The sequence below is a fragment of the Solanum dulcamara genome, chromosome 8 (genome assembly GCF_947179165.1).
Source record: "Solanum dulcamara chromosome 8, daSolDulc1.2, whole genome shotgun sequence".
In the NCBI taxonomy this organism is placed as follows: domain Eukaryota; kingdom Viridiplantae; phylum Streptophyta; class Magnoliopsida; order Solanales; family Solanaceae; genus Solanum; species Solanum dulcamara.
Window position 1 is genome coordinate 12174514 of NC_077244.1, and position 11563 is coordinate 12186076.

Below are 11563 nucleotides of genomic sequence, written 5' to 3' on the forward strand. Positions count from 1 at the left end.
ACTATATATCATTAAAAATTATAAAAATGAAAAAATTACTTAAAGACAACTTTAAAATATTTTTGAATTTTTAAAAGTAATTATTTCAAATTGCTTTAAATTGAAGAAGCTTGATAATTAATCTATATCGTTGAGGGTCAAAATTGGGTGTCAACAAATGTCCATTTTATTTGGACAGGATCTATGAAAGAGATCCTAGGCAAATAAAATTGACGAACACAATTATATTCGACCACCAATTCATCTCTTTGAAGAAAGGTATGGTATGAATTGAGAGATTATGAACGAACCCTGGTATTAATTTCCTGGTATCAGATTATAGGGAACCAAAAAAACTTGGAAATGGAATACCCACATGTATTCTGATAGGGGTGTGGTTTGATTGTGATGGAAGTCGCTCCTCAGCTTGTGTCTTAAGACTTTAATATTCCTCTTTGGACTGACTGGTAAGAAAAAGTTTCACTTTGTGTTGCGTCCTTATTGATTCAGTCCACACCTATGGTTTAATTGAGAATGCATCCTTTTGGATGTTCTCGAAAAAAAACTAAGATAAAATTCATTAGTAGAAATACAATTGAAGAAAAGGCTAGCATCCTTTACGAAACTTTCCGGCATCTTCTGTACATATTTATGCGGATACATTGTTGTCTTGGTGCTTCAGAGTCACTTTTACTTTGAAAGTCATATATGTCGACAATCTTCGTCTGATTGTTAAAGTATGGTGTGATCCTGTTGAAAGGACAAATATTATCCATCGGTAGGATATGAGTGTGGTGCAAAATAAATATCAGTCCATTGATAAGAAAAATTAGAATCCATTAGTAGGACATTTGGCAAAATAAATGCATGTCATCAGTAGGATGAATGAGAAATCCATTGGTAGGATACTTTGGCAAAATAAATATTTGTTCATTGTAATGAGGTGGATGGCTCGATAATTATCCAGTGTAACAAGGTGGATGCCTAGATGGTTGTCCACTGTAACGAGGTAGATGGCTCGATGATTGTCCACTGTAAAAAGATAGATGACTCAATGATTGTCCATTGTAATGAGGTGGATGGCTCGATGATTGTCCACTGTAATGATGTGGATGGCTCAATGATTGTCCACTATAACGAGCTAGATGGCTCAATGATTGTTTACTGTAGTGAGGTGGATGGCTCGATGATTGTCCACTATTACAAGGTGGATGGCTCGATGATTGTCCACTATTACAAGGTGGATTGCTCGATAATTGTCCACTATAATGAGGTGGATGAATCGATGGTTGTCCACTGTAACAAGGTGGATGGCTCGATGATTTTCGTCTATAACAAGGTGGATGGCTCGATGATTGTCCATTGTAACGAGGTGGATAGCCCAATGATTGTCCACTATAACGAGATGGATTACTCGATAATTATCCACTATAACAAGGTGGATAAATCGATGATTTTTCACTTTAACAAGGTGGATGGCTCAATTATTGTCCACTATAACGAGATGGATGACTCGATAATTATCCACTGTAACAAGGTGGATGAATCGATGATTTTCCACTATAACGAGGTGGATGACTCAATTATTGTCCATTGTAACGAGGTGGATAGCTTGATGATTGTCCACTATAACGAGGTGGATGACTCGATGATTGTCCAATGTAATAAGGTAGATGACTCAATGATTGTCCACTGTAACGAGGTGGATGGTTCGATGATTGTCCATTGTAACGAGGTGGAGAGCTCGATGATTATCCACTGTAATGAGGTGGATAACTTGATGATTTTCCACTATTAGGTAGATGAATCCATGATTGTCCACTGTAACGAGGTGGATGGTTCGATGATTGTCCATTTTAAAGAGGTGGATGACTCAATGATTGCCTACTGTAATAAGGTGGATGGCTCAATGATTGTCCACTGTAACAAGGTGGATAGCTCGATAATTTTTCATTATAACAAGGTGAATGACTCGATGATTGTCCACTATAATGAGGTGGATGACTCAATGATTGTCCACTGTAATGAGGTAGATGACTCTCATGTCATGAAAGTGTTATATCCCATATTTTTGTACATTGGAACGTTTTTAAGCTTCTCTAAAGCTACCAAGTGATCCATGTTATCCATGATGTTATCAAAGGACCCTAAGAAAGGGAGGATGTAACGCCCTATATCTTGCATAGACTAGTTCTATGTGAAGTAGTGATGGTTTGAAATAGATTTGGAAGGATTTGAAAGGGGTTCGAGGCCAAATAATTTGTCACAGTAATCGACCTACTTGCTTAAGCTACTGGTTTGGATATCTTACATAATTAAGCTACTTGAGTACACGTCTAGCTTAAGTAGCAAGGATCACACAGGTTCTTAAGGTAAGACTAATTGTTAACCTACTAAAAAGAACAAGTAGGTGATGTGCCTACTTAGAATGTGTGAAATGCATTTAAATAAAAAAAGGCAAGTAGGTGATACAGCTACTTTCTTAAAGCAATGGATAAGATTATTTCAAAATGCGAGATAGAGATTTTTATTCCTAATTTTAATTAATACATGAATTGGTTATAAATTTTATTTGGTCTAGATTATTAAGCGGGAATTAGAGATTAATTGAGATTAATTGAGCTAATTAGATCACTAAGTGGCCCCCACCAAGGCACATGGCAGGAGCTGATTGGTGTGTGGATTTTGGAGAGACACATGTCCATAATGGACACTTGTCAACCACATGGACAACACATGGACATATGTCAACCACATGGGCAGCATATATATATATATATATATATCTTAATGATTAAGAAGCTCATTTTATCCCATTCTTGTTCAACTTAGACTTGAGAGAAAGAGGCTCTCAACTTCCTCAAGTGAAGAAGAAAAGAGAGAGAGTCACGACAGCCATGGAAGCTTTATTAAGCATGGTCAGCCTTCTTTTTATTTTCACCATTAAATCCCTAAGGTAATTCAACCCTTTAAAAGGTCCATAGCAACATGGGATTGATCCTAGAGGCAACAAGATTGAATTAATTGAAGACGTCAAGTTTCAACCAACTGAAGGATCCAACTTGTTAAGGTAAGGTTTGATCATCTATTTATACATTTTAGTAAGGGTTTAGACGTGTTGTGAATGTGTAAACGTGAATTGGATGTATGAAATTATGTATGTTGGCATTGGAATATTGTTAAAGCCGTGTAGGGGCTGTTTGTATTTAGAAATGGTGAATCAATTTTAATTAACATTTTAGTTGTTGTTGTTATGGATTATGTAATGAGGATGAAGGAATTAAATGGAATTGGAAGTGAGAAAACTCTGTGATTAGTATTGGTGTTGAAATGGACAGAATTAGAGTTGCTTAAATTAGATTGGGTTGATTTATGGATTATGTATTAAAAGTGAAGGGATTGTATATGTTAATGTTAAATTCCCATTTGGGCCATGTTGGGGCTGTTTTAATCTAAAAATGATAGATTTATTTTGATTAATGTTGTGGTTGTTGTTGTCATTGGTTGTATGATGAAAGTGAAGGAATTTGTTATTTAAAGTTATAATTAAGGCTCTAGTGTTGTTGTAATTGTTGGACTATTATAAGGTCATCCGATGAAGTGTCGTGGCTATAAATTATTAAGAGTAACTTGATTACGTCGTAGTCATTATGTTAAAGATCATGGAATGTCCTAATATGTGGGTTGATTCATAATACTGTGCGGTCTATTTCAGAATATTCTTGAATCTTGTCTTGGCTAAGTTTGATATAGCACTTAAATGTGTGGTTATGGATGTTGACTTGGTTGTTATGTAGTTGGTTTGAATATAAGTGAAATGTCGCCTAATTTTCTAGAAATGAGATGCTAACGTTGGAGTGTGTTTTGAAACCTTCCCGTAGCTTAACCATACTTCTTGACGTCTTAATCTAGGTTGAGATACTATTGGGCAGCATACGTGCTGTGTGGTAAATAAGCGCTAAAGGTATGTAAAGCTATCCCTTCTTTCTTTTGGCATGATCCATATAAAACAAATGGACGACGAATGTATAAATTCCAAAGAAGCTCCTATTCTTAGAGACACTAGAATGGCTAAGGTTCTTGATTTCCAGAACTTATATCATTATGTCTTGATACATGTGTATAATTCCAGCCATCCTATTTTGGGTATAACTCAAATTTCGATATAATTCACATTTGGTATAATTCATAATGACATTCAAAAGGTACTTGAGATGACTACTGTCTTGATTTTCAAATAATGGTTCATTTTGATTATTCTATTGAATCTCAGACGATGATCTAATGGTATATAGTTGCTCATGATATTCTACTCGTGCATACTGTTATTACCTTTTTCATCGAGTTCCGGGTCGGGTATGTTATCATGCACGATTTTATTACATCTTCAATGAGTCCCTTACTAGAGGGCCGGGTACGGTATAGTATATGTATATGATGATATGATAATATGATGCTACGATTATGGCACCGAGTCCCATAATAGACCAGGTACGGTATATGATAATGATATGCATGATTTTCTTCGTAAGGCATAGGTACAATGAGTTCTTGATTATCATACTTCTCTCTTGGTGTTATATACCATATTTTATACCATTGTATATTTTAAGGTAGCCGTGGTAAAGTTAAGGGATTGACCATCTTCCAAAATTTATTTTAATATACAAGTTTGTTATGAACATTAATAGTGTGAAAATATTGGAAAAGGCAAAGGGAAAAAAGGAAAATTTGCAAAGTAGCCTATATATATATATATATATGTTGATAACTTTTAAGTCATCTTTATCCATACACTTCATCTACATTCAAGAATGATCTAGAGAAAAAAAAAGAAACCTTAAGCTAGAAGAAAGAGGGCTACAAATTGGGAGAAAAAAAGGTAAGTCCTCTGATTTTGTTCCGTGAATTAATTATCTAGGATGCACCACGATGTTATGAAGGTGTTATTAATGAAACATTTATGGTTTGGAGCATCCCAAAACGTTACCAAACAGCCCCGAAGTTTCAGCTGCGCTAAAAACAATTCTGAGGCGAGTTCCGGCAAGTTTTGGCGAGTTTTGGCTAAGGTAAAGTTTCTCTTTCGAACTGGAGGTTATGATGATGTTATGGGGTATATTACATGTATTAAATAAGGTTGGAAGTAGAAAAATTGCATAAGGATGCTTGACGATAGAAATAAACTAGATTAAAGTCGTAGTAGCTAAATCAAAGACGCGTGTTGTGTTGCTGTTGTGGTGCTGCGGGTGCAGCTGGTGGGGTTGCATGTTGCAGGGATTTAAAGTGATTTAAAAAGGGTGTGGGTTCTGCTGATTGCAGTCGCACGACCCTCCGTTTGGTATGGTTAAATATTATGCAAAATAAAGATTAAAAGCTCTATTTTTGTATCGTAGTTTGGAGCTAGTTGTTTGGAGCTTGTATTGTGTAAAGTTGAAGTGAATTACTTGTAAATGTGCTGCTGGTTGTTGTTTTTGGTATGGTTGTTGACATTGTGGCCGAGTTGAAATCTCGGAGATGTTGAAATTATAGGAGAAATGCTGCCCGATTTTCGGTAGCATCGGAACTAGTAACAAACTAGTCGGGAGTAATGGATAAGGAAATGACTCCTATTAGTACTTGGTTGTAGAGTGGGATATTGGAAAGGGAAAGACTATTAATCTTAGTATTACTTTCATGTCAATAGGTTAAGGAGGTATCAAGGCAAGCTAGATTTCAATTAATCCCGAAAAAGGTATGTGAAGCCCTTTCTTCTCTTGGCATGTCTTTGGCATGAGTAAATAGAGCTACTCTTCTTCCCTCTTGATATGACCTTGACGTAAGTTATGATGTTATGACGATATGTTTATGGTACCAAGTCCCTTGATGGGCCAACTATGATATATTTTACTATCTAAGGATCGGGTCGTACGTTCCACGGCACATATTTATATAATGACTCTATGAGGGAAAGTAGAGGGTATGTAAGGCTTATTCTCTTTCTTATTTTGGCATGGCCCATAGAAAGCCACGGATGGAGAATGCACAAAGTCTACAAAAAAGCTCTTATTCTTAAGTACACTAAGATGGCTAACATTTTTAATTCCCTAGAACGTATGTCCTTGTGCCTCGATTCATGTGAAAGTGTACGACCATCCTAAGTTGGTATAATTTAGGTTGTGGTATAAAGCATGACCCTTATTCACTCCTTTAAGCTAGAACCCTTCTAATAATTGAACTATGGCTTCTCAAGTTTTTCTATACCTTGGGAAGTAGTAAGTAGGTAAAGTTAATCTTCTTTTTTTGGTATGAACTTTATGAAATAAATAGACAAAGTATGGGTGATCCCAAGGAAGCCCCATGCTCAAGGCCACTAAGATGGCCATTTTCTTGACTTCCAAAAGATATGTTATTACGCCTTGATACGAGTAGATGACTCCAAAAGTGCTACTTGATGTAAACCATAAGGACACTTCAAAGGTACTTGTTATGGCTATTGTCTTAATTTTTGAGTGATAGTTCATTTTGATTATTTCAACAAGTCTCCAATGATGGTTTAAACTCCATATGGTAACTCACTACTCCACTCATGTATACTGTGATACATCTTTCATCGAGTCCCGGACCGGCTATAATATACTTATATGATAAATGGATCAAGCCGAATGCTCCTCAGCATTATTATATGACATATGGATCGGGTCGAATGTTCTTCGGCATTACTATATGATAAATAGATTAGGCCGAACACTCTTCGGCATTATTATATAATATATGAATCGGTTCGAACGTTCCTCGGCATTATTATGTGATAAATGGATCGGGCCATATGTTCCTCGGCATTATTATATGAGATAGAACTAATAGCACATAGATGCTTATGATAACAGAGTGATGTGGTTGTTACACCAGGTCCCCGAACGGGTCGGGTACCATATATGATGATAGTATGTACGACTTTTTTTTATGAGATGTAGGTACAGTGGTTTGTTGAATGTTATACTTGCCCCTGCATCCCTATGTTAGTTGTGCACTCCTTTTGATATTTTATACTTTACATACTCAGTACATATGTCGTACTGATCCCCTCTTTCTGAGGGGGCTGCGTTTCATGCTCACAGGTATAGGCGCGCGCTTTGGGGATCCGCCAGCTTAGGATTCCACTCAAAAAATTTGGAAGAAGCTCCATTGAATTGGAGTCGAGTTTTGGTACTAAACCTTCTATGTATATATATTTATGTGATTACAGGTACGGCGGGGGCCCTGTCCCGCCTTATGTTACTGTTCTTACTCTTAGAGGTCGGTGGACATGTACGTGGGTTGTGTATACATGTATGTAGGTTGTATATGTATGTGTGAACATTTGTTCCTATATGTTACGATAGCCTCGTCGGCTTATACATTATCTTGCCTGTTGGCACGCTATGGCTCAAATAGGAGATAGGTATACTTATAGCTAGTAGGGGTATATGCGAGTGTCCAGTTTGGGCACCCATCATGGCCCGCGGGTTTAGGTCATGACAAAAATGGTATCAGATCGGTCCTTCCTTGGAATATCTATAGACCGTGTCTAGTAGAGTCTTGTTTATCGGTGTGTTGTGCACCACATCTATAAACAGGAGGCTACAGGACATTTAAGATGTTATCTTTCTTTCTTGTCTTAGATTGTGCGATAGAGCTGTGTTCTTAGGATGACCTTTTACTAATCTACCCTTATGCTTACAGTAATGCCTCTAAGGAAAGCAACAACCACCCAGAAGGGCAAGTTGGTAGCGGGGGAAACCAATCAGGCCCCGAGAGTTACTAGGGATCATTCCCAGCCTATGCCGATGATTGTGCCTCAGTCGGCGAGTTCTACTATGCCACCACCTCCAGAGGAGTTTGGGGGAGCAGTCGCAGGTCCCAAAGCCCCAGTACCGGAGCCTCCATCCCCACAGCAAGGGGCGGGAGATAGAGCTATGAGAGATGCAGTGCAATTGTTGACCGGACTGATAGAAGGACAAGCTCGAAGGCATGGCCTAGATGATGCAAACAGACAAGGCAGCTTGAGGGTCCGTGACTTCCTAGCCTACAATCCCCTGGAATTTCATGGGTCAAGACTTGTAGAGGATCCACAGGAGTTCACTCGGCAAATGCAGCTCATACTGCGAATCATTAGGGCCTCGGAGACTGAGTCAATTGAATTGGCTTCATATCAGTTGCATGACATAGCTGCTAATTGGTATGAGCCGTGGGAATTATTGAGGGGCGAGGGTGATCCTCCGGCCGAATGGGATGAGTTCGTAGAAGCCTTTGTTGGCCATTTTCTGCCTCCAGAAATAAAACAAGCCAGAGTTGATAAATTCTTACAGTTGAAACAGAATGGTAGAAGCATTAGAGACTATAGACTTGAGTTTGACTCGTTGGCAAGACATGTGCCCACTATTGTGGTCGATATGGCTGATAGGGTGCATCGCTATGTGATGGGGCAGGTACGATATATGATAATGATATGCATTATTTTCTTCATAAGGCATAGGTACAATGAGTTCTTGTTTATCATACTTGTCTCCTGTTATTATATCCCGTATTTTATACCGTTAGATATTTTAAGGTAGCCGTAGTGAAGTTAAGGGAATGACCATCTTTCAAAATTTATTTTAATATACAAGTTGGTTATGAACATTAATAGTGTGAAAATATTGGGAAAGGCAAAGGGCAAAAAGAAAAATTTGCAAACTAGCCTATATATATATATGTTGGTAAATTTTAAGTCATATTTATCCATACACTTCATCTACATTCAAGAATGATCTAGAGAAAAAAAAAAGAAGAAACCTTAAGCTAGAAGAAAGAGGGCTACAAATTGGGAGAAAAAAAGGTATGTCCTCCGATTTTGTTCCGTGAATTAATTATCTAGGGTGCACCACGATGTTATGAAGGTGTTATTAATAAAAAATTTATGGTTTGCAGCATCCCAAAACGTTACCAAACAGCCCCGAAGTTTCAGCTGCGCTAAAAGAAATTCGGAGGCGAATTCCGGCAAGTTTTGGCGAGTTTTGGGTAAGGTAAAGTTTCTCTTTTGAACTGGAGGTTATGATGATGTTATGGAGTATATTACATGTATTAAATAAGGTTGGAAGTAGAAAAAATGCATAAGGATGCTTGACGATAGAAATAAACTAGATTAAAGTCGTAGTAGCTAAATTAAAGTCGCGTGTTGTGTTGCTGTTGTGGTGCTGCGGGTGCAGCTGGTGGGGTTGCATGTTGCAGGGCTTTAAAGTGATTTAAAAAAGGATGTGGGTGCTACTGGTTTCAGCCACACGACCCTCCGTTTGGTATGGTTAAATATTTTGCAAAATAAAGATTAAAAGCTCTATTTTTGTATCGTAGTTTGGAGCTAGTTGTTTGGAGCTTGTATTGTGTAAAGTTGAAGTGAATTACTTGTAAATGTTCTGCTGGTTGTTTTTTTTGGTATGGTTGTTGACATTGTGGCCGAGTTGAAATCTCGGAGATGTTGAAATTATAGGAGAAATGCTGCCCGATTTTTGGTAGCATCGGAACTAGTAACAAACTAGTCGGGAGTAATGGATAAGGAAATGACTCCTATTAGTACTTGGTTGTAGACTGGGATATTGGAAAGTGAAATACTATTAATCTTACTATTACTTTCATGTCAATAGGTTAAGGAGGTATCAAGGCAAGCTAGATTTCAATTAATCCCGAAAAAGGTATGTGAAGCCCTTTCTTCTCTTGGCATATTTTTGGCATGAGTAAATAGAGCTACCCTTCTTCCCTCTTGATATGCCATTGACGTAAGTTATGATGTTATGACGATATGTTTATGGTACCAAGTCCCTTGATGGGCCAACTATGATATATTTTACTATCTAAGGATTGGGTCGTACGTTCCATGGCACATATTTATATAATGACTCTATGAGGGAAAGTGGAGGGAATGTAAAGCTTATTCTTTTTCTTATTTTGGCATGGCCCATAGAAAGACACGGACGGAGAATGCACAAAGTCTACGAAAAAGCTCTTATTCTTAAGTACACTAAGATGGCTAATATTTTTAATTCCCTAGAACATATGTCCTTTTGCCTCGATTCATGTGAAAGTGTCCAACTATCTTAAGTTGGTATAATTTAGGTTGTGGTATAAAGCATGACCCTTATTCACTCCTTTAAGCTAGAACCCTTCTAGTAATTGAACTATGGCTTCTCAAGTTTTTCTATACCTTGGGAAGTAGTAAGTAGGTAAAGTTAATCTTTTTGTTTTTGGTATGAACTTTATGAAATAAATAGACAAAGTATGGGTGATCCCAAAGAATCCCCATGCTCAAGGCCACTAAGATGGCAATTTTCTTGACTTCCAAAAGATATGTTATTACGCCTTGATACGAGTAGATGACTCCAAAATTGCTACTTGATGTAAACCATAAGGACACTCCAAAGGTACTTGTTATGGATATTGTCTTAATTTTTTTGTGATAGTTCATTTTGATTATTTCAAAAGTCTCCAATGATGGTTTAAATTGCATATGGTTACTCACTACTCCACTCGTGTATATTGTGATACATCTTTCATCGAGTCACGGGCTGGCTATAATATACTTATATGATAAATGGATCAGGCCAAATACTTCTTGGCATTATTATATGACATATGGATTGGGTCGAACGTTCCTCAGCATTACTATATGATAAATGGATCAGACCGAACGCTCCTCGGCATTATTATATAAAATATGGATTGGGTCGAACGTTCCTTGGCATTACTATATGATAAATAGATTGGGTCGTACGTTCCTCAGCATTATTATATGAGATAGCACTAATAGCACATAGATGTTTATGATGACAGAGTGATGTGCTTATTACAACGGGTTCCCGAATGGACTGGGTACCGTATGTGATGATAGTATGTACGACTTTATTTTATGAGATGCAGGTACAGTGATTTGTTGAATGTTATACTTTCCCCTACATCCCTATGTTAGATGTGCACTCCTTTTGATGTTTTATACTTTACATACTCCGTACATATATCGTACTGACCTCCTCTTTCTGGGGGGCTGCGTTTCATGCCCGCAGGTACAGGCGCACGCTTTAGGGATCCGCCAGCTTAGAATTCCACTCAAAAATTTGGAAGAAGCTCCATTGAATTGGAGCTGAGTTTTGGTACTAAACCTTCTATGTATATATATTTATGTGATTACGGGTACGGCGGGGGCCTTGTCCCGCCTTATGTTACTGTTCTTACTCTTAGAGGTCGGTGGATTTGTACGTGGGTTATGTATACATGTATGTGGGTTGTATATATATGTGTGAACAGTTGTGCCTATATGTTATAGGTAGCAGGGGTATATGCGAGTGTCCAGTTCGGGCACCCGTCACAGCCCGCGGGGTTGGGTCGTGACACCTGGGCTCTCTACTTCAGTTATGATTTTTCCTATTGTATTTCATGTTTTCATACTCAGTACATATCTTGTACTGACCTCCTTCCTCGGGAGAGGGGGGAGAATGGGGGCCTTGCGTTTCATGCCCGCAGGTACATGTACTAGCTTCGGTGATTCGCCAGCCTAGGATTTCTATTCAGCTATCTTGGAGTGCTCCTTTGTCTTAGA

At 37.9% G+C, this 11563-nt stretch overlaps 1 long non-coding RNA gene across 2 annotated transcripts; it reads left to right on the plus strand.

Annotated features, from left to right (window-relative positions):
• The first annotated feature begins 2806 nt into the window (after nt 1-2806).
• LOC129900945 (uncharacterized) lies at nt 2807-11243 on the plus strand. Of its 2 annotated transcripts, none has more exons than XR_008769730.1 (3): nt 2807-3049; nt 3892-3943; nt 11031-11243. It is a non-coding gene; the product is annotated as an uncharacterized LOC129900945 (long non-coding RNA). The 2 variants fall into 2 exon arrangements; XR_008769731.1 differs by lacking the exon at nt 11031-11243 and adding an exon at nt 5663-5713.
• The last annotated feature ends 320 nt before the right edge of the window (nt 11244-11563 follow it).